We start from the raw sequence: 23,136 nt of genomic DNA on the forward strand, positions 1-23,136 counted from the left end.
ACACACGCACCAAACAAAACACACACACACATACCTAACAAACACACACACACACACACACAACCAACAAAACACACACACATACCTAACAAAACACACACACACATACCTAACAAACACACACACACACATACCTAACAAACACACACACGCACACGCACCAAACAAAAACACACACACACATACCTAACAAACACACACACACACATACCTAACAAACACACACACACACACATACCTAACAAACACACACACACACACATACCTAACAAACACACACACACACGCACCAAACAAAAACACACACACACATACCTAACAAACACACACACACACATACCTAACAAACACACACACACACACATACCTAACAAACACACACGCACCAAACAAAAACATACACACACACATACCTAACAAACACACACACACATGCACCAAACAAAAACACACACACACATACCTAACAAACACACACGCACCAAACAAAAACATACACACACATACCTAACAAACACACACACACACGCACCAAACAAAACACACACACACACACACCTAACACACACACACGCACCAAACGAAAACACACACACATACATAACAAACACAAATGCACGCACCTAAACAAACACACAAGCACGTACCTAACAAAAACACACACACACCTAACGAAAACACACACACATACCTAACAAACACACACACACGTACCAAACAAACACACACACATGCACCAAACAAAAACACACACACATACCTAACAAACACACACACACGTACCAAACAAAAACACACACACATACCTAACAAACACACACACATGCACCAAACAAAAACACACACACATACCTAACAAACACACACACGTACCAAACAAAAACACACACACATACCTAACAAACACACACACATGCACCAAACAAGAACACACACACATACCTAACAAACACAAATGCACGCACCTAAACAAACACACAAGCACGTACCGAACAAACACACACACACATACCTAACAAACACACAGGCATGCACCGAACAAACACACACACATGCACCTAACAAAAACACACACACGCATACGCATTCCTAATTTTCCATTCCTTTTTAACTTTTGGCCAAAAGCATTTTGGCCAAAGTTACTGTTTATACCTCAAATCACATTTTATGCGCAAAAAAAAAAAAAAGAAAAAAAAAACATGAAGGAAAAACAAATCAAACTCAATGTGTTTAATCAGCTGGTTTTGCCTCACCCTCATATCTACAGGAAGAGATAACGTCCAGTTTACAGAAAATAAAAAACATGAAACCACAAACATGCACATTCCTCAGTCTATCAAGAGTCGAGGCCAAAATCTGATCAAAAGAAACCCCTCCCCCCCCTCTATCTACCCCCCCCCCCCCGAAGACACAATCGCGGCACTGAGTCAGGGATCAGAGATACTTTCTGACCCTCAGAGCCAATCCCACGCCAGAGAACATGCGAGATAAGCACAACATCTATCACCTGTCCTCTGCGCCGCGCTCGGGCCCTGAGATCTGCCCGACCCTCATTTACAGAAAATAAACACTGATGTCAGTGAAAACAGCAACATCACAAAGACAGGCATTCAGATGTTAATGATAAGCGTGTTTTCAACACACCCTGTGCACAATACCATCATAAGCACTATTAATGGACTGTTTCAGTGAACCTCCGTGAACCATTCACAGTCCCCGCAATATCAGTGCCTACCGGGGGGAGAAGGAAGTCACATTATTTAGGTAAATTACTTTAGAAAGGCACCTTAAGAGTTTGTTGGGAATGACAAAAGTATGGTACTCAGTGATAAATCAACTGGGCCATTTCCATTTTAGCCTAAAAAAACAAAGCTTAGCATTATCACATAGGAATCAGGGCCCAAAATCACCACACTGCACCACGTTCCTCATTTGGCCTTATTACCTTATCTACAAAAACTCAACTGATCTGCACACGCACATAGACACACACACACACACACACACAGGGACAAAATTAGTTCTTGATGCCTTTTATATTGCAAGTTTCATATTTACTCTGGTACATTGTTTTCGCTCTAATGAGCCGGGTACTCGAAGCTTTGAAGCCAGCTCTCTCGAGTGTGTGGGGAAAAAAAACACAACATGCTAAAATTAGCGCCGCAAAAGCTGACGAGTAAAAACCAAACAATTAAGACGACTAAATTACAGCGTTAAGGAGAGAGATCAAAGGCGGCGCTCAGTTTGGGCCGGAGCTGTGTGAGGCAGCGCTCAGTTTGGGCCAGAGGTCTGTGTCACTCACAGGGCGAAGTAACCCTGACCTCCTCAGGACTGGGAGACGACAGAAACGCAAACGGACGCTGGGGAGCTGGAGCGGCACCCTCAATCACAACAAATATCCTCATTCAAATACATGTACGGCTTCAGTGTGTGGGGCTGCTTGTCGTTACAGAGTGTACCTCCCGTTTAAATCAGCTTTCGGTGCAGCTTTTTTTACATCTCTGGCACCCCACCTATGATTTAAACCTGCAACCCTCAGGTCACGCGCCACGCTAGCAAAACCCCAGCGCCGCACAGCAATCCGAGACAAAGCAAAGCGCAAAAGCATTTCCATCACAGCTCGTTGACACAGTGGACACTACAAAACCTGCCCTAGCCATGCGGTTTGCTTGCATTTTTTAAATATCAGCGCATGCCGATAACCTTCACAATGTCACTTGGCAACCAAAAACCAGATTAAAAAAAAAAAAAACACAAGTACATCAGCAACACCTGACAGAAACGAGAGGACCGATAGCATGCTGACCAGCAGGCTTTTGTTTTCTCACACCCGAGTCTTACCTGATCCTGGAATCTGACAGCCATTTTGAGGTCACCCCCTCTACCTGCCGGAGTCGTGCAGGAGTCCTGAGGGAAACGGCAAAGCGGGGGGTGGGGGAAATTCTAAAAAGCTTCTCCGACAAACAAGGCCTCAGAACGGCAACCACACCCCTGGCTCTAGCCCCAGCGAACAGAAATGCCAAACCTCGCCATCGCTCTGCACCATCCAACTTCCAAGACTCTGGTGTGCGCACCGTTTTCAGACCGAACGGGAGAGAGATAAGCAAGATCAAAGACTGCCTGAAGTTCTCCCACAATGCACTGCAGGGGGCAAAAAAAAAGAAAAGCAACTGCAACCTGAGGGCTGTAGGCACAGCCCACCCTCCCACGGCCACAGCCAATCAGAGCCCTCCCTCACCTGGCTGAAAGGTAATACGACCTGTTACCTGAGCCTCCCTCGTCTCCGGCAGAGAGCAAGTATACCTGCTTCAGGAAGACACTCTTTCTCCAATGAAATAACTCTGAAGTGGAAGGAAAATGAGTGACAGCGGCATCATTCAATTCTTAAAGAGAGAAGGCGGTTCTAAACTTTCAGTATGCAGAAAACACTACAACAGAGATGGTAGCTTGCACTTCTTTCTCTTTCTCCTCCTCCTCCTCTTAGCACACACAGGTGCACAGGAGAACACGTAAACACAGGTGACCTGGGATGAGGCCAATAAATGACCAGTGACCACAGTTCCTTTACAGGAACCAATTTCCCCATGGGATTTTAAGCTATTAGCTGAACATTCAAAACAACCAGGCTACGGTAAACAACCAAAGCAGGCAACACAAAAAAATGGGAAAAAAAGGAAAAAGAAACAGGGCTTTCTATGGTGAGTAAGCCATCAGCAAATCTGCACAATAAACAGCATCTTCAAAAACAAACTGTTGAGGAAACAAGATAACCAAATGGATTTTCCATTAATGTCGGCCCCACCAAGCCCTCCAGGGCAGCGTTTTTAAAAGTACTTAAGCCTGCTGATAAGAGGTCCCTCGTGAGGAACTTAATTGAACTTGGGCACCACCCCCAGCAAAGAACAGCCTGTTGGGAACCCTTCCTTTAACGTGTCATCACAGAGCACCATCGTCACCTTCATTCCTGCGTCCGAGGCCCTCCATTTTCTCCTGTTCCTTAAAAGTACTGAGAACCATCCCTGTAAACTGACTGTGGTTATGGTAGAGACACCCCTTAATCCGTCTGGTTTCGGTACAGGCACCCCTTAAACCATCTGTGGTCACGGACCGGTGCATATATATTGAAACTGCACAGGCACTCAAAGGATGTCACATTTTAAATGACAGAGGCTGTTCAATTACAAGCAGCCCAGAATTCCCCCTGAAACCAGGGAACATGAATGTGGGTGTATGTGGGGGGGGGGATTAAATATTTCTCACTATTCTTTCACCAACAGCAGGCCTGGGGAGGCATCCCCCCCTCCATACCTTTGCACCTGCAGGTTTCAGCGTGCAGTAAAAACTTGAGCAAGGCTTATTTCCGGACCACTGTGGCCTACGTGCACAGGTTCCGATTAGACACCATCTTATGGGGACTGCCTGGGGACAGTGGGGTACAGCAGGCAGGTCTGTATATATAACTGGTCTTTACAGATGCGGAGAAAAGACAAAGAACAGGTTACAAATGAGATAAATACGTATTTATATTTGAATGTACAGGTGTGCACGTTTATGTGCATACACATACACGCAGGCTCACAGACACAAAAATGTATACATATTTTTGCGATGATTTAACCATCCATTATTTATTCTCTCTCTCTCTCTCTCACTCACTCACACACGCACACACACACGCACGCACGCACACACACACAAAGGGTTTTATTGTGGTGGGTTCAGTGCCCCTCCAGCCCAAGGAAATGTGCCGAAAACAATGTGTGCTTTTCAGCATCGCCTCCCCAGCCCTTACGCAAACAATGTTTTAATTCACACGACCAATTCCTCACCCCCGCCCCCCCACCCCCCAGCCCAGGCTGCTCCATGATTCATTCAGCCACTCGTCTCAACGTTCCCTTGTGAGGACTAATTGTGAGTCCTCACAAAGTATTTGTTAAATGACACATTGTATTCCTGTAGTTTTTTTTTTTTCCTCTCAATTTGCTTGCTCCCATTATAGTGGCTGTCCTATAAGAGGATTCCCAAAGTCAGATAAATTCCACAGTACAGCTGTCATACCATACACAACAGGCTACAAGAAACAAAACAAATTCCCCATTTTGGTTAGTGTCTTTGTACAAAATTAAATGGAGAGGGGTGTTTCACACAAAGCACAAGAGCTGAACGCTAGCCAGCCTAAAATAAGAAGTTCCAGTAAAAAAATAACTTATTATGTAATCTGCAAAGAGAGGAAGTCAAGCCAAACTGTACTAGGACAGTGGTGATCACGCCAGCAGTTGTCAGACACGGGCCTGGACCAAATCTGATATTTATTTTAGTCACTGATCCTCGCTTTGTATTACCGCTTTTACTTTTTGTGTCTCTATATATTTGTCCGCACTGTAACATCCCAAGAACATACAATAATTGCCTTATATCAACATCATATAAAAATATAAAAATCTACAGAGCATGGTGCATATATTCCAATATTGTTTTTTTTTCTTCTTTTGGGAGAAACAAGCTTTGTATCCCATCATACAGATAAGAATACATAATGAGCAGAAGAGGCCATTCAGTCCATCCAGAACATAAGAACATAAGAATGCATAATGAGGAGAATGAGCCATTCAGCCCATCCAGAACATAAGAATACATAATGAGGAGAACAGGCTATTCAGCCCAGTTAGCCTCCTCATTTGCCTACAGACTAGAGAGCATTCACCACTGCATTAACCCTGGACCAAAACACTTAGGGTCTCAGCCTCTACTACATGCCAAATGGTCCCTTGTATTGACAACCCCTTACATAAAAAAAAATAATAATAATATAAATATAAAGAAATACTACCTGCTATCTGAGTGAGCTATATGTACTTTAAGCTAATTTCCCCCTGTGCTTCCCAGTGCTGTGTGGTACAGCTGTACCGTACGTGTTCAGGAGGCTGCAACAGAAAAATGACCGACTTGACCTCTGACCCCTGCTGCCTGGAGAACCGACTTCGACTTCCTCCCCTCGCTATCGGCCGCCCCCATCAGCTGCCGCAGCGTCCGGCCATTGTTCCCCGCCAAACCCTCGCAGGAAGTCCCTCTGTAATTGTCGGGACGAATACAATGTTTGCCGCTGTTTGTGCTCCCGCGCCCCAGCTACAGGTAAACACCACAGCGGCAGCCAGTAGATTTCCACTCCACCAAGGGGACAGTTCAATAAGAGTCATTTTTCAAAAAGTCAAACACCCACCCCCCACCTTTGTCCAAAAGATGAAGTCCAAGTCCTGAATGCAATCATGGAGGTGAGGACGACATCCTCAGTTAACCTTTCAAATGAACAGGGGGGGTTGACCCCCAGGGACTTGAGAAGTGTTCAGTTCGCCGTATCAGGGACAAACATCTGACCAAACCTTTTAACCTTTTCCCAGGGTTATATTTTCAAATGGATTTGGTCTGAAAAGGTCATTTCCTTATACTACATTATTTAACTGATAAGCTGAAGTCCTCACACAGGGCATCCAACTGCCTTCATCCAACAGCCTCCTAGTCTCCGTCCTACAGGACCAAACCCTCACCACTATACCACAACATTGCCCTCATATTTCAATATGCTAAATCAAGCTTGCTACACATATACACATATACATATACATTTTGCATGGTGAAGCATATTAGGTATTCCCACCCCCAAGGAGGACAAAATGCCACACATTGCTCTATAAACACCCCTTCCTTCCTAACATCTGCATCTCTGGAATTTTTCCAAAAAGCGCCACTGTTTACAGAAATGGCAAATGTTGCTGCGTCGTGCGTGTGCTTCCAAACCACTTCCTGAAACGACGGGACTCTTGGGAAAACAAACAATTTCCTCTCAGGCCAGCGGAAATGCACAGAGCTCGGGGCGAAAGAGGCCATCTTCTTTCTGCCCGTCGTGTGGAAAGCGCGGCGAGCTAATCTCGGGGTAGCTGTTCCACACCCCTCTCATCTCAACTGGATAAAGCCCCTCAAACCCTCCTGGCCCACCCGACCGCAAAGCACACTTTAAGGAGAATTGGGGAGGGGGGTGGGGAGGGTGGGTTGCAGGGAGGGGCCATCTACAGAGGGTCACAGCCTCAGAGTTCCTCTGACATCCTGATCTACATTTATGCTCTGCGGCCGCGTCTCTGGATTGTCCCTCCCCTCCCACCAAACCCCCCCCAGGAACTCTCCCAGGGTGTGGCCATGAGGAAAACGCCAGAAAAAGGAAGGAAGCACTCTGAAAACCGCCCACTTCCTGCAGTTTCCTGGATAAGCCCCGCCCCCTCAGTCACCTTCAGAGGAGGCCTCAAGTGCACGGTGGAGCTCAATCACTAATGCTTTAAAACCGCTGCAGCCATGGCAACCAGGAGGGCAACACAATCAAACCCCTTTACACTACGGCCCAGAGCTCATAGTGCGTTCTACCTTGTTGCAATGTGTTGCAGCGTCACCAGTGAAACGCCGCCAACATTCCTGGCCCCTTGGCTCTCCATTAAACACCTCCGGAGCGGTGTTGCGAAACGGACCAGTACTATTCCCACTGAACTTCCTGAACAGTACAAGCACTGTTCAAAAATGCACCAGAATGTTCCACCTGCCGAACAGGCAGCACAGCCTGAGCCCACGAAGGCCGGAAGTCCGCGACCAACCACCACCACCCCCGGGCCCAGCGGCAGAGGGGGCCTCTTCTAAAATGAACCCTGCCAAGAAACATTCTCCCCTCGGGCCATTCTGGCCTGAGCAGAGCAAGCCGGGAGACTGTACATTATTAACTCCACCAAATATAATGAAAAAAAAACGGCTAATATGACCTTCAACTGAAACAATTACCGCAAAAAAGTGACCTTTACGCACGAACACAAGTCACAGTTCATTCAGATTAACCTTAATGCTCTGCTTTTTTTTTCTTCTTTTTTCTAGGGCTCGGAGTTCAGGGCACGTTGTTACGGTTACGCAATCACCATGGCAGCAGCATCCGTGCGGAAGCCTCAGCTCTCCCGTGTTCCGTGCCACAGACACAGAAATAGCAGCGAATCCCATTGTCAGGAGAAAATACAGCTGATCCATTGCTGCTCTCTCCTGAAAGAGGTAACTAAACAACAACAACAAAAAAACCACACCGCTTCATGCGGAAACTGTATGTGCAAATGACACGCTCAGCACACAGAAAAATATATCATTCTGGGGCTGCATCAAATCTCTACCAAGGTACATCAAAAAAAAGATAAACAATTTGAAAATAAGACTTTCAGTAACCTTGTAGCAAATGTAGCCCATGTCCTTTTTTGTAAAAATGATGTTTCAGAATGTTTCAGCTGTAGGTCTTTAAAGGGGCACATATTGTAAATTTAATCAAATGTCATGGACATCAACTGTAGCAAATGTCCTTTTTTGTAAAAATGATGTTTCAGAATGTTTCAGCTGTAGGTCTTTAAAGGGGCACATATTGTAAATTTAATCAAATGTCATGGACATCAACTGAAATGTTGGGCAAACTTGTTTCGTGCCTGAAGTGTGTATTGATACAGTAAAACTGTTCTTGGCCGGAGTTTAAACTCTTGACACGACGAACGAAAGTTTTGTAAACACAAGATAATGCTTGCGGGGACCGTGACATTGTCGGGGCAAGCACACACCGTTCTGTCAATGTTTCTCTGACGTTGCAGCGACACCAGACAGCAAGACTGCAGAGAATGTTGCGAGTTACCACAGATTTGTCATATGTGTCAACTGTCTCGCTCTCTCTCTCTCACACACACACACACACACACATTTATGTCACTGTCTGAAGACCTCTTGTAAACTAAGGATACAAAAGACCTATTAAGCTGTGTACACCCTAGCATATAAATCTTTGAGCTGGCATGGGGGGGGGGCAGGGGGGCAGAGTATTTCTGATAGGGGGGGCTGCCATTGCTAGTGGTGCCAGCGAGTGAGTAATGTACCAGGCAGGAATCTAAATTAAGGAGGGTGGGGTGGAGAGGAGTTAGCACTTGAGAGCAGCGATAAGGCGAAAGGCATGCCAAGCTTATTGGGAGGGGGCAGAGGGGGCACGGGGTAGCCGGCCATTAAAATCACCCAGAGACCAGTGTGTGTGTGTGTGTGTGTGCGCGTGCGTGTATGCACGCACGTGTGTTGGTTGGCAACCCAGAAAAGTGGGTCAACCTTGCACCATCGGGCTGACACCCACTGGTCATGGGACAGGCACCTAATCTGGAGATCCACACCCACCCTGCACCCTGCGTGTGTGTGTGCGCGCGTGTATGTGTGTGCGTGTGCATGTTTGTGTCCGTGTGTGTGCCCGTGTATATGTGTGCATGTGCGCGTGTGCATGAGCGTACGTGTGAAGGAGTGGTTCATTGGCATCAAAGTGGTAACCAGAGAAAATTGGCCCCACCATCCACCCCAAAACCAGCCAACAAACCTTGAATGGAGATCACACATTATATATCCAGCTTCATGAACCACACCTCAGGAGAGGGGGGGTACAGTAAGGTGGGGGGGTGGTGGGGGGCTCCCATGTCCCAGGATAACACACTTGCATCTGCAATACATGCAAGCCTCCCCCCCTCCTTACCTGCCCATTCCATACCCACCTCCTCCCCCCTCCCCTGTTTCCATGTTCTCTCTTCTCTTTCCTCACTGCACTTTTCTGCAAAGCTTGCAAATTTGTCTGCAACCACATTCCAATTAACCACACATGCACACACACCACACCTACATGTGGACACACACACACGCACACACACACACACACAGGGGGAGTCTGTGTGTGAGAGAGAGAGAGAGAGAGAGAGAGAGCAAATAGCTATAATAAATAGAGAAAAATAAACAAATAAATACATAATGTGAGGGTGAGAGAAGAGCCTAATTAAAGAGGTATGTGGTAAAGGAGAGCCGGAGCAGCCAGCAGGCCCCCCGGGAGATTAGCGCTGGCAGAGCCGTGCTTCCCGCGGCCTTCTGGGGGATTACCGCCTGTCCCGCCAGTGCTCCTCGCTGCCGGGGGTCTACGGGGACGAGCGGCAAGGCGCTTTCCGTACCGTGCTCGTGTTGTGCCCTTTTTTTCTTACTCTCTCTCTCCCTCTCTCCCTCCATTACTCTCCTGCAGGAAAGGTTGAAGCTCTGGGCCCGTCCTCATGAAGCGTCTCAAGAGTAAGCGAGCTGACCTCAGATCAGTTTCAGCCAGAAGCTTATAATGGGTAAGGTTGGGATCGGAACAGGGCAAGCCTGGCCCCAGATCCACGCTCCTGCTCTGACATGCTTTACTGAACATGGCCACCTGAGATCTTTAAAGAGTACAGTGCAAAGTACAACAGCCCCAGGGTTCTCCCTGAGCAGGTGCAACGTGTGCCGTTAAAACCGTTCCCCAAATAAGCGGGCATATAAAAGAGGGAGGCAGGGTAACAAGAAAAAAATTATGCCTGATGAACACCCACCACACTGGATTCAACCCTGCAACCCCTCCAGGTCTACAGTCCAGCACTCTAACCACTAGGCACCAAGGCAAAGCACAAATATCAAACAACAAATACATTTTTAAGAATAGCCTAATTCACGTCAGTCCAAAGAAGTTTGCTATGAATAAAAAAACAATATTACCATTTTAGTGAGTGAGCAAAATGTTTTTTGAGAACCCCAAAGGAGGGAAAGGTGGTAGCACCTGATTCTCACACCTTGCTTGATTTTCCCGACCGTTTGTGTAAATGCAAATGCTCAATTTAAATTCACGCCCATACTTGAACACACAAATTACAGAAGCAAAACTGTTCACTTCCTTTTCCAAAAGAATTGATGAAACCTACTTCTGCATTCAAAGTACCTTACAGAACTGAACACACACTGGAAAATTAGCTCCCATTTAAGAGACACTATAATAAATATGTACTTGTTTGCTCTCAATTTCTTACAGTGTTATGACTTAAATGTGTTCTAATAACCTTTATTTTCCATCTGCAAAGCACACTTGGACTACAAGACAAACCGCACTTGAACTACAATAATGCTACGTGTACTAAAACAGACATGGTTTTGATCACGGTTTTGCAGTCCCCAGATTAAATGAAGAGATAAAGTCATGCTATTGCAGGGGCGATGCCAGTGGTGGGTCGGAGGATCCGACAGCCAATGAGGAGGGGTGAAGCGGTGATGATCCAGGAGCTGGTGGGGTGCGGTGGGGGCTGTGGTGGGGTTCTCTCAGGTTAGGGGGGTAAGCTCACCCGTCCCCCCCGCCCAGCTCTGAGCTGATCCGATGCTCCAACCCGGCCTTGGGCATAAATAATCCCCTTCCAAATCAGACCCCTGCTGTGACCAGCTGGACAGATAATGACTGCACAAGAGGACAGACCTGGGGGCAGGTGCCTGCGTCGACCTCATCAGGACCACATCATGGTAATGCGACCACAAGAGGACCGTATAGAAACCACAATGGGACCACAAGAGGACCGTATAGAGACCTCAGTGGGACCACAACAGGGCCGTATAGGGACTGCAATAGGACCACAACAGGACCGTATAGGGACCGCAATAGGACCACAACAGGACCGTATAGAAACCACAGTATGACCACATCAGGACCGTATAGAGACTGCAGTGAGACCACAACAGGAACGTATAGAGACCACAATGGGAAAGAAATGGGAACACAATGGGACAACCATGGCACTGCAATGGGACAGCAACACTGGGGAAGAGTGCCAGGAGAAGGGAAGAGACCAAGGCCATGCCGCCCCACACAAGAAGCGCCCATCAACATCCGCCAGCCATCAGAAGAAAAGTATTAGGAAATACCAGCTAAAATGCAGGCTCTGCCAACTTCACTGAAGAGCGCAGTCAAAACAGCCGTACAAGTTTCCCGTCTTTGGCAACGATATCCAGAGCTTGTGTTAAAACAAGGTCGTGATGCCCCAACCACCCCCTCCCATCCACAGGTGGCTACCATCTAGAGTCCACCACTGCAGTCGGAGGAGAAACACAGCACGGGCTTTTTTCATGTGCCTGAAATCCAACAGGTAGTGTAATAATAACACACGAAAACATTTCCTGGCCATCGATTGCGCCCGCTGTGCACACACGGCACGAAAGCACTCTTAAGGCAGGCGCAGCGCGCGCCGTCCGTTCTTAAAATAGTAAAGAAAATTCCTGCGCGGAAGAACGCAGCGTTCATCTGGGAAGAGCCGCGTAGGCTACCACACAACCCATCATTTTGCTCAAATGGAAATGTCCTATAAAAGGCACGATAACTGGGACGCCATAGCAGCAACCGCGGTTTTGGGAGCGGAATGTTATTTTTACACAGAAACCCCTTGAGCTCAAAACTTAAGAATTGCCCTGCACTGTAAATCGGTGAAACTTCGCAGCAGTCGTTCGGAAGCTACGTGGACAACGCACTTGGTGACTCAAGACGAAAGGATCGCATTAGTCACGTTAAAAAATCGCCCAATTTCCATACAGTTCGCCAATGGCCAAATGTGCATTTATTCATGCTGCCTACTTACAGTGAAACTCAGAAGATATACGCACACTAATTTCAGGTTGTTCAAAGACGAGCAAATACTCAACCATCTTGCTATTCAGAGTTCAAAGGCCAGTTTTAATATACGTTAAAAATTAAGTGTAATTATGTGTTACTACGGAATACAATAAACAAAGTATGAAATGTTTTCTGGATACCAAAGACTGTCCTGCGTCATAACGTTTCATTTATGATCATCTGCCCACTATTACCGTTAGGTGACAAATTTCAGCACATCAAGTATAAACAATTACACAATTTAAGAAAACACTGAAGTAGCCAGTAAGACTGGATAGACATTTTCAGTTTTTAAAAGTCAGAACTAGGAGAAAAACAACAGGTGAAGTTCACATTCCACAGAGAGCCCCGTGACAAACTTCAGGCAAACTTAATAAGCTCTCGGCAATGCCTCTGCCCAAAATTACGTTTGAGCCGAAGCCCCTGCGCGAGTCCAAGCCAATAAAATGAGTTACGGTGGCACCACTGGGTGGCAATTTGCCTGCAATTTAGGATAAACCATTAAAGTCAAATTATTTCAAAGTTACTTACGACTTGCTCCTTTTTGCTCGGGTAAGCCACTCGTCCCCCTTTCACCGGCATCCTACACTTACAACGTGGTCAAATAAAAAAAAGAACAGATCTTAACCGTAAAACAACCTGCAGATAACTACAACTACGGGGAGAATAAGACTTCTTTGCGGTCTTTAACCTCGGAAACAGATCATGACTCTTGTCGTCGGTCCGGCAAATGTTATAATGAAGGATCTGGACCTCGCTACCCACATAGACTTCTTAAGCAACAATCCCAGTGAAGTCGAGGGGAGCCGAAACATTCTTACAGAGTAGGCTACACATTTCGACCAAGAACAACCTACTTTCAGAATGTACCATGGCGAGGAGGGAGGTGTCATCTCAATTGTGCAAAAATAATGACCCCTTAACGTTCCCAGTTTCTTTCACCTTACATCAAAGGTATTAGTGTACTCAGTGTGAAGTCCTCGACGTATGTCCACCCTTGTAAAATTAACCAATGAACAATTTCACGTTTCGTATTTTGCCCCGCTCCCCCTTTGAACACGATGGCTTCCTCCGCCGTGGTGACATCGATTTTTAACTGTTGTCCCAAAGTTCCAAAGCAAACAATTGCGGTTTGTGTGTATACATAAAATGGTTTCATTGTAGCGCTTCATACAGAAACACTTGCGAGTACAGAGACCAGCTTTGGTGTAGAGACAAATTGGTCTGTTTATCATGTTCACCCGTGTCCCCAAACTGCATTGCATGGTGGCGCACAGTTCACGGTGTTTAATATGGGTCATGTTTTCTTTAACAGAATGTGCGTTGCAAACAGGTTTTAAGAAATCGCGACGATTTCTCTATTTTTATTTTTATTTTGCAATGCTGCACGTAATTCTCCAAATGGAAAGTACTAAGTGATGCTAACTTCTCCAATACCTCGCTGCGCCCAATTCCAGGAGTGGAAAATCATCATTCATTAACAAACTGCACACCAATGAATTTAAACTAAACAAAAGGCTTGAACTTCAGCTAGGAAGCTGGAAAGTCAAAGTTCATCTAGCTAGCCTAGCATGCTTACAATTCTTTTGTGTCTTAACCACTTAAGGTCAGCTAAGCCGAGAGAGGCAGGCTAAATAATGACATCCTCTAAATGTGTATCTGTCACTAATCTCCAACAAAAATCAGGCTTTGTAGTTCTAACGCTCGAGAGATACGCCGACGCGATTGTCTGTGCGCATGCGCCTGTTTGTGTGTATGCATGTGCGTGTGTGTGTGTGTGTGTGTGTGTGTGTATGCATCTGTTGCTCATGACGTTTATAAGCCCTATGTAGGTCAGATGGTCCAATACCCCCACCCCCACCCTTCCTGCCACTGCCCCCCTCACACACTGGCCAAAACTGCTAAATACCGCTCACACACTAGCCAAACACATCAGGAATAGCCATGATCATTTAGCAGTGTGTGTGTGTGTGTGTGTGTGAGGGGTTGATGAGTACACACAGTAGCCATATCTCTGGGTGGGCGAATGTGTAGGAAGCAAACGTTCAACTGCCTGATATCCATCTCAAACAGCATAATTATGTGTATGTAGAGGGGAGCCATGTTGACTGAGGGAGAGTGGTGACAGTCAGTCCCTATGAGCTGTTTGGGCTGAGGGGAACTGTCGGTTGGGCAGAACCATAGCCCTCCTGAGTAAACGCAAAACCAGTGTCCCTTATAGGAAGCATCCCTATACAGTATGCCATGGGCCAGCTAAAGAAATCCTCTTTTCCTTCACTCACTTGCTTTTTTCCATTCTTTTTTAAATCATGTTTGGGGTTTTGGGCTTGTGGGCCTATTCTCAAAAGCGGTTGATACTCTGGTAGGTAGCTCTTCCAAAGCCAATATCAGACTCAGGCGAAAGCAGGAATTGTTTGGAAAAAATAAATGAATGAATCAGCAACCATATTCAGTGCGTATACCCCAGACAGCATCTGGGACGAACCCAGCCCAAAAATTCTCAATCACCCAACACTCACAGAACAAAACCAGAGAGGTTCAGCATCATGCAAAGGAATTTGTTTTAGCGTGTAGGCTACCCATGCACAATGTTCCAGGGGTAATTTGGCCCATGGAAAAAGCGATTGAACTGACAGGGAGCCGGCGCAAAAATATAGGCTGGCCTTCACATAGGCCTGCAGCACTAACAGTAGACCAAAGGCCTGCATGCAACCACCAACAGAGGCGCATTGATTAACGCGTGTAAATTTAGCACAGTTAGCTGCGTTTCTTTGTTTCCCCTGTAGGCGTTTTGGCGGGAATTTTCGTTTCGTCAATTTGTCGAACACGTTAATTAAGGGCGGGGAAAAAAACAAACAGAGGGCGGAAAATCTCCCGGAGGATGAAAAGGGGCGACGCGCTCCAGATATCTGGCAGCCATCAGCATTTCGGCCTGCTGCACGCCGTTTTCATCTGGAGAGGGGGGCGGGGGGGGGGCTTTTTGGCTCCGCGGCGACGCGTCAGCAATCCTGGACATAAGGTGAGAGGTGTGGGAGAGGAGGGAGAGTGCCAGCAACGAAGAGACAGAAGGTGGGCCCTCGCGCTCTCAAGTGCACTGCTGAGCTGACAGTTACAAAAAAAAAAAATCATTTCGAAAGCCGTTACGTGCGATTCGCATGCACTTCTGGCGAATCCCCTTGTCCTGTGGGTGCCATATAACTCATTTCAGCGTGTTAAACTGTGCATAAAAATAGAAAACCTTCACAATCCCATTGGCTATTTCTCAATATGAGCCAAAGATTTTTAAATAACGCTGGCAATTTCAGCTGGAGTTGTGCGAAATGTACTCATCCAGTCCAGGGCTAAGAAGAATATTTTAAATGAAGGCACCTGGCATTGCCTGAAATACGTATTGACACTAAGAGGGACAGATCAAAGCAGCCGTCAGTTTGCGAATGAATAAATCATAGGTTTTTTTAAAAAAGTGCAAGCAAGTCCTGTGCCAAAAATAAGATGAATAATCCTGCATTAAAAAAAAAAACATAGGCCACTGTCCTCGCGCTGGAATTATGCAAAGCAGATGACCTCAAACCATTTAAGCGAGCAACTGGTCGAGCGACCATTAAATAAAGCGTATAAGACTACGAGAGACTAATCCAGAGCAATACTTCATAGGAACACTAGGGGGACACATCAAAGCACAATACTGCGTACAGAAAGGCTTCTTCTCCGGCCTAAGGGTTTTTGTGGTCTGCGCTTCCATGGTATTGCCGTTTCGCACACATCTGTGTAAACAACGGGTTATCCGCGTCTCTTGCGATTTGGACTGTGTACAAGTCAGTAGTGCGCTTTCTGCCGACTAAAGAGGAAATACTTATTTTAAGATTCTAAATATCTCTGGGGGGGCACTGGCGTTTGGCTTTAATGTTGAACGTTCTCTCCTGCTATCAGCTGTCAAAGAGAGCCAGATCTCTTGATGTGTGCCCCTGTGACACACCCAAATCCCTCTTATCACAACACTGTACATTGCATTACATTACATTACAACACCATGCATTAGGATACCTGGTTTCCATGAGGACTAAAAAATGCCAAAAATAAATGTACTAAGGAATGGCATCTTTCAGGGGGTTGCCACTTGCCAACCTACCCAACCCCGTAGGCTACAACTGTGAGGTCACACCCCCCACCCCACCCCTTTTCACAGACCTGGGAGTGACAGCACACTCATCATACATTAAATAAAATTACATATAAATAGTAACAGGCTCTTCATTCCATTATCCATTATTGCATTTTTTGAATATATATTAAAAATGCATTTTTCCACCATTGTCTGTGTAAGGAAAGAACCCCCATATGGTGTAATAATTATAATATATTCATAGGGACACCTATAGGCTATTTGATTTCATATTTGTTTTGATTGCTTTATGTCCTTTAGAGACCACTACTAAATATAACCCTGACATCATGCAGGGAGTGTCTTTCTCTAGGGGCTCTCTCTTCATAAGGGTCATTTATTTAAAAAAATAATTGTAATATATAGTGTAAATTGGCCCTTGGGAAATTTAATTTGCCAATGAAATCATGTCTGTAAACTCTCCTGTCTGATACAGTGTGTTATAAAAGGCATTAAGCTAACACCCTTCCAGTCTGCATAATGGAGTTTAAACGCAGGACACTGGGAGTGGAGATTGACTGCAGCATCGATTTGATCCCTGCAGCCGAGAACAGGACAGCGACTTCCTGTCCCGGGCACGTGTATGTTGTGAACCGTGTGCGTGTGCGACTGTTACATCATTTCCTGTGTATGCTTTCTGGATTCATCTCCCCGCTTGCAGCTGACATGCCAAATCAATCCTGCCTGTGTAAATTCTTGAGTATCGCGGCATAGCTACGATTGGCCCCTTCGTACTGCAAATCACTCATTCTCTCTGCCAATCTGGCAAAGGATCATAAGAACTTAAAAACAGTGATGGGGAGGGCTACATTTTCTGAAGCCCAGAGAGAGAGAAAAAAAATTCACCCAGGGAAAAAAAAAAAAAATTTGGTCAGGTAACAGGATTGCCCCAGCTTTAACATTCAAACAATTTATTCCCACAAAACTTTAAATTTAAATTAAGTTTTGATTAATTATGCCCGTTAAAATGATAGCTGTAAGATTCGGCTATAATGATTCTCACCCTCCCTTCATTAATTCCCAGAGAATGACCCAGGACGGCCCTTCAGTAGTCTGTGCTGGCACCGGCCCAACGTCCAGGTGTGCAATTATTTCCCATCAACTCGCGGTAAAAAAAATTAAAGCAGTACCCCCTTTGGTACAGGGTTGCTAACGGTTTCCGTTACTGCTGACAGGAGAGGAGGAGAGGGGAAGAGGGTGCAGCCTCGCCCCACCCCACACCACATCTCCCAGGCAACGCAGGGAGAATAGCTGTGAGCTACGCGGAGATAAATGAGGAGGTTGGGTGGGGGGGGTTCCATCTGTATGGAGGCATCAGTCAGGGCTGTAGATCTCCCGAATTCCCCAACCGCATCCCAAAAGTGTCACATCCCTCACTGTGGTGGAGAGAAACAGCAGTTGTGCCCAGCATGTACCAGATGGGGAATCACAAGATAGGTACTTCTGAGCCCGTATCCCCAGTGTCTCAGAGTAGGACCACTGATCTAGGATCAGGTTTTCCCAGTCAATATCGCAGCCTTATCCATTTTGAGGTAAAATGTCAAACTAACCCTAGATCAGGGTGTGTGTATTCATAAAGCATCTGAGCAGGAGCACTGATCTTGGATTAGATTTCCCCTGTCAATGTCCTAACCTCGTCCATTGCACGCCAACAAGCCAACCTGATCCAAGACTAGCACTCCTGATGCTTTATGGATACAGGCCTCGGATTCCCTGTAGGGGTCCTGCTACCAGTAGCCAGCTGTAGCCCAGCTGATGTGCAGCTGCAGAGGGGCCCTGTACGAATTCCCAATGAGGGAGGGGTTTCAGTTGGCAGGGCGACTACCCCTGAACTCATCGATCTCCAGTAACTCCTCTGGTCAGATCAAGCCCCTGCAGCCCCGGCTGCTCTAGACTGCAGCAGCTCAGCGCAGGCTCCGCGGGAAAGAAGCCGTGGGTCTGCCCCGCGCGTGTTCCGGAAGCTTGGGCCCACGGTTCCGCCCGGGCATTCCAAATAGGAAGAACGGGCAAATTAAGGAAATACCAAGAAATGCTATGTGCAAGTTAGACAGCTGCATCCTGTGTGATTTCAAGGGTTGAACGCAGCTAAACCGAACACACTTCATGAGCGCTAGTAGCTGCTCTCCTACAGTTACAATGCACTGGTAAACTACCACATACAAGATCGTCATCTGGGCATCATAAAAACAAGCAAAACCCTTGCCTTCAGGGGGAAAAAATTCCCCAAACATACCAGATCAAATGTAATACTTTATGGCATTTATTCCTGCAGGCAAATCTCACATGATATGCCAACAAATGTTGGTTTTCTCTCTCTCTCCTCTCATCACGCCATTTCTTACTGCATTTTGTTCCAGAAAATCTGGGTCTTTTTATGCCAACCCTGTGTAAAACTATTATTTATCTTGTCTGCCATGATCACCTCATGTCTCACCTAAGGATTGAAACGTTAAATAGCCTTTTATTGGAATTTATCGTGATGGGGAGGGGAACTGTCGGGTCTACTAACTTGTGGCCTTAACTCGACGCAACGGACTATCCGCGCTACGCAAGCACGAGCCCGTAGAGCGTTCACTAGTGTCTTCAGCCTCCTTTTTAATTAGAGTCTTTTTCAGATCGTTGACAGATGCGCGCGTGTCGGCCCAAGAGATTAAGCTGATCATACTTAGGCTCATTAACGTAAAATGAACATTGGGTGCTCCAAGGATTAGTGATGACTAATTGAGTTTCTCGGAAAATGAGGCGACGTCCCGTGGGCGGTACTCCGAGACGTTTAGCGCATTTTATAAACAAGTGAAGTAAGACGAGAAAATAATCCGAACGGATAATTCATAAGGAAACAGATGTGTCCTGCGTTCTTGGTCAATTTTGCGCCGATGACACTGCTTTTATTCTGTCTCCTTCGAGAGACACGAAGATGGCAACTTCTTGAAGAAAACCCCTGTATTTAGCTCTAGAGAAAAAATTTAAATCACCAAAAGAATTCTGCACATTTAACGTCAGATATTCTAACATCTGTTTATCTCCTGATAGATTAAAAAAGACAGCCGACAAAATTGTGAAAACTAATTTTAAAATATTTTCAATTACTTTTTTATTTTTATTTTTAAGACATGTTTATTTATATACAGCCTACGTTTATGTTTACATGTTTTATGATTTATTTGAATGGTTAATCAAATAGTTGAGTTCGGCAGGTCTCAATCACTTTGCGGTGATGATCATGAATAATGAAGAACTTTCAATGAAAAAAATTCTGTTCAGTTATGAGCAGTGTGGTAAAAATAATTGCAATGAACCACAATACATCGCATTCAAACATAAGAGAGAGATGTGATGAGGGTTCAGGGAGAGACACTGTAAACTGTGAATTAGGTCAAACTGAGAGAAATATAAAATGGGTAGATTTAAGAACACGCACGTCGAGGGGAGGTCGCTCCACAGTGTCAGGGTGCAGACGAAAAATACATACATGACCAGCAGGGGGCGAGAGAGGCCCCACAACGTTGTTGCCGTCAATCGCATGAAGTCTTTTTTTTTCTTTTAAATTAGCGAATTAATTTTCAATTCATTTGCTGAGTTGAATTAGAAATGTGGCTCGGAAGAGGCGAACTACAAACACATTTGTAATTGTCATTGAATCACAGTCAGTGGTGGCTCTACCACCAGAAACAGGAGTTAGGTAACACTTGACAGTAAGGTCACATTAATTGGCATCAGCTAATGTGATTATACTAACTACTGAAAAGTTCATCTGTACAGCTTTGTTAAAGTATTTGCACATCATTAATTCATGTTAACCACTAGATTAGTTAATGCCAATTCATATTGGAGTTAAAATAGTTAATGCATTTGTTAATGGTTAACTAATTATATGTTTATTCTATGTTTTGCTAATGTATAAATAATCATGTAACTACTACATTAGTTAATGTATTTGTTAAGTACTAACTAATGAAAAGGTAAATTCATGCTTAATTAATGTATATGTACATCATTAATTCATGTTAACAACTACATTAGTTAATGCCATTTCATGTGACCTTATTTTAAAGTGTTACTGAGCAGTTATTTTAGTGCATATTTTTATCATTCATTATCATCACCACCGCAAAGTGATTGTGACCAACATAACCCACTTCTTCGATTGGCCATTAAAAGAAAACATAAAAGAATTTAAAAAATAAAACAAGTTGTCTTTGTAATTACTTTCAGAACAGTCTGAGGTGTGTGGGTGTCCAGATTTTCCTGTAAAGTCATGACTGAAATAGCTTTTCAAAACCAGACTGTTTTAATTAAATATAGTCAAGAGAGAAGATCATTGACAACAACATGTGCTGGGCTATTTTAGGTCTTTGACGTCAAACAGCCCACAGCAAATTAGAGAGGGGAAACGCAAAACATAAATACAGGAAAAATTATATTGTTCACATGGATACAGAAAAACCTGCAGAAAACATTTAAGACTCTTTTAACTGCCACACTTATATTATGGATAAAACAGAAATTATTTTTTTTAAATGAAGAGAAATTTTGTTACAGTTTTCTCAGCTTCAGCGTGTAAAATGCTTATCAAACTTCAATGAAACAACTGCACTGGAATTAACTGTAGTAATAGAACTGAAAGGACTACCTTGTATTATTCTCCATATAACTTATTTATGCGCATATTTACACTAACTGGCTACTCTGACCATAATGGGAAATGTTGAGATGAATCCTTATGAGAACGTATAGGCCTACCTCCTTGAACAGAAGCGTAAGTAAATGGAAACAAAATCAAATGAAAAGAAACCAACACCGAAAACAATTAAATGAAAACTGGTACTTAGTATGGATGTGTATACCTATGCTTGTGTTGGCCTGCTGCCAAGACCTTAGTGTTAAACCAGGCAGGGTATGTAGAATTATACGTAGCATGGGCAGTTCTCTCAAAAGCAGATATAAATTAATGAGAAAAAAAATTATAATTCAAAATGAACTCCCAGGGAAGGTATTAGGCTGGGTTTATCAAACACCCACAGGGCTATTGGTCAGCATAGGCCACTTGTACAAACGATTGGTGGGGCCAGCTAAACTATTTCCTTGGTCTTTGGTTTCGCTCATAGAGCTCCCTTAAGTGGAAAAAACACACCTCAACAATCCAAAAAAAAAAAAACAGAATAAATGATATAAATATATTCACAAACAAGGTAAACAAGGCAAAAGAACGAAAAATGAAAATACCTGCCGGTGGCGCTGAGCGAAATTGGGAACCGAGACTCGTCGGGGTTCGTACAGGTACAGGTAGCGCGGTTCCCTGTTCCAGTAAAAGCTGTCCCGGGAACAGCTGCCGAAGAGCAAGTCTGTGGCGTACTGGTCCCTACAAGGAGACAGCCCGTTAGCACGATTAGCACGACTAGCACGACTAGCCCGCAGACACTGATTCACAGAATCGCAGCCGGGGGAGGAAGGTACGTAATGTGTTGTGGGACTGAATTCGAATTGTGGCTCTAAATGGGGACGTGTGGTTTTTAAAAAAATTCTTAAGGTCTCTAAAGGTTTGGGAAGGGTTGAAAACTGAAGGGTTGTTGGTATGGCAGGCTGTTGTGATCTGGGAAAGCCTCTTCGCCCCAAAGGCTTTCGAACAAAAATGCAAAAATAAGGTAAACCTGTTTTTTAGTCTAAATATAAACATCCAGCCACATCATTGGGTAATGATCATTGGGCCATCATTGGGCGTTGACCATCCTACACTTCTGTCTTCCCTGACAGAATTGGGAATTTGCGGACCAGCCCTCAACTGGATTGCGTCCTATCTCTCCGGCCGCTCCTTCCAGGTTGCCTGGGCCGGTGCAGTATCAGCTCCTCGTCCCCTCACAACTGGGGTCCCTCAGGGCTCTGTCCTTGGTCCCCTCCTCTTTTCTCTGTATACTAGGTCCCTTGGCCCTGTTATTGCCGCCCATGGCATGTCATATCATCTCTATGCAGATGATATTCAACTTTTCTACTCTTTCTCTCCCACAGACACTCAGGTCTCCGATCGCATATCCGCCTGCCTGAGTGACATCCAGAGCTGGATGACCAAACACCAGCTCAAGCTCAACACAAGCAAAACGGAACTTCTCCATATTCCTTCTCTTACCTCTCCCACTTCTCATCTGCCCATTTCTTTAGGAGTCACTCCCCTACACCCTTCGCAGAGTGCCCGAAATCTTGGAGTTGTGCTGGACAACAGGCTGGCACTCTCTGAGAATATCGCGGCAACCACCCGGTCGTGCAGGTTCATCCTGTACAATATCCGCAGAATAAGACCACTCCTCACCAATTATTCCACACAGCTCCTGGTCCAGGCCATGATACTGTCACGTCTGGACTACTGCAACTCCCTCCTGGCTGGCCTCCCAGCATCAGCCACCAGACCCCTTCAGCTCATCCAGAATGCAGCAGCACGTCTGGTTTACAACCTCCTCGTGAC

General features: G+C 45.2%; 1 protein-coding gene across 1 annotated transcript in view; it reads right to left on the minus strand.

The window, feature by feature from the left end:
- Positions 1-22,041, minus strand: part of LOC135233391 (tight junction protein ZO-2-like) — a 61,235-nt gene extending 39,194 nt beyond the window's left edge. The window contains exon 1 of the mRNA XM_064296869.1: positions 21,906-22,041. The gene's annotated coding sequence lies outside the window, so the exon portion shown is untranslated. The remainder of the gene's footprint in view (positions 1-21,905) is intronic.
- Positions 22,042-23,136: the final 1,095 nt, after the last annotated feature.

The sequence above is a fragment of the Anguilla rostrata genome, chromosome 10 (assembly GCF_018555375.3).
Source record: "Anguilla rostrata isolate EN2019 chromosome 10, ASM1855537v3, whole genome shotgun sequence".
In the NCBI taxonomy this organism is placed as follows: Eukaryota; Metazoa; Chordata; class Actinopteri; order Anguilliformes; family Anguillidae; genus Anguilla; species Anguilla rostrata.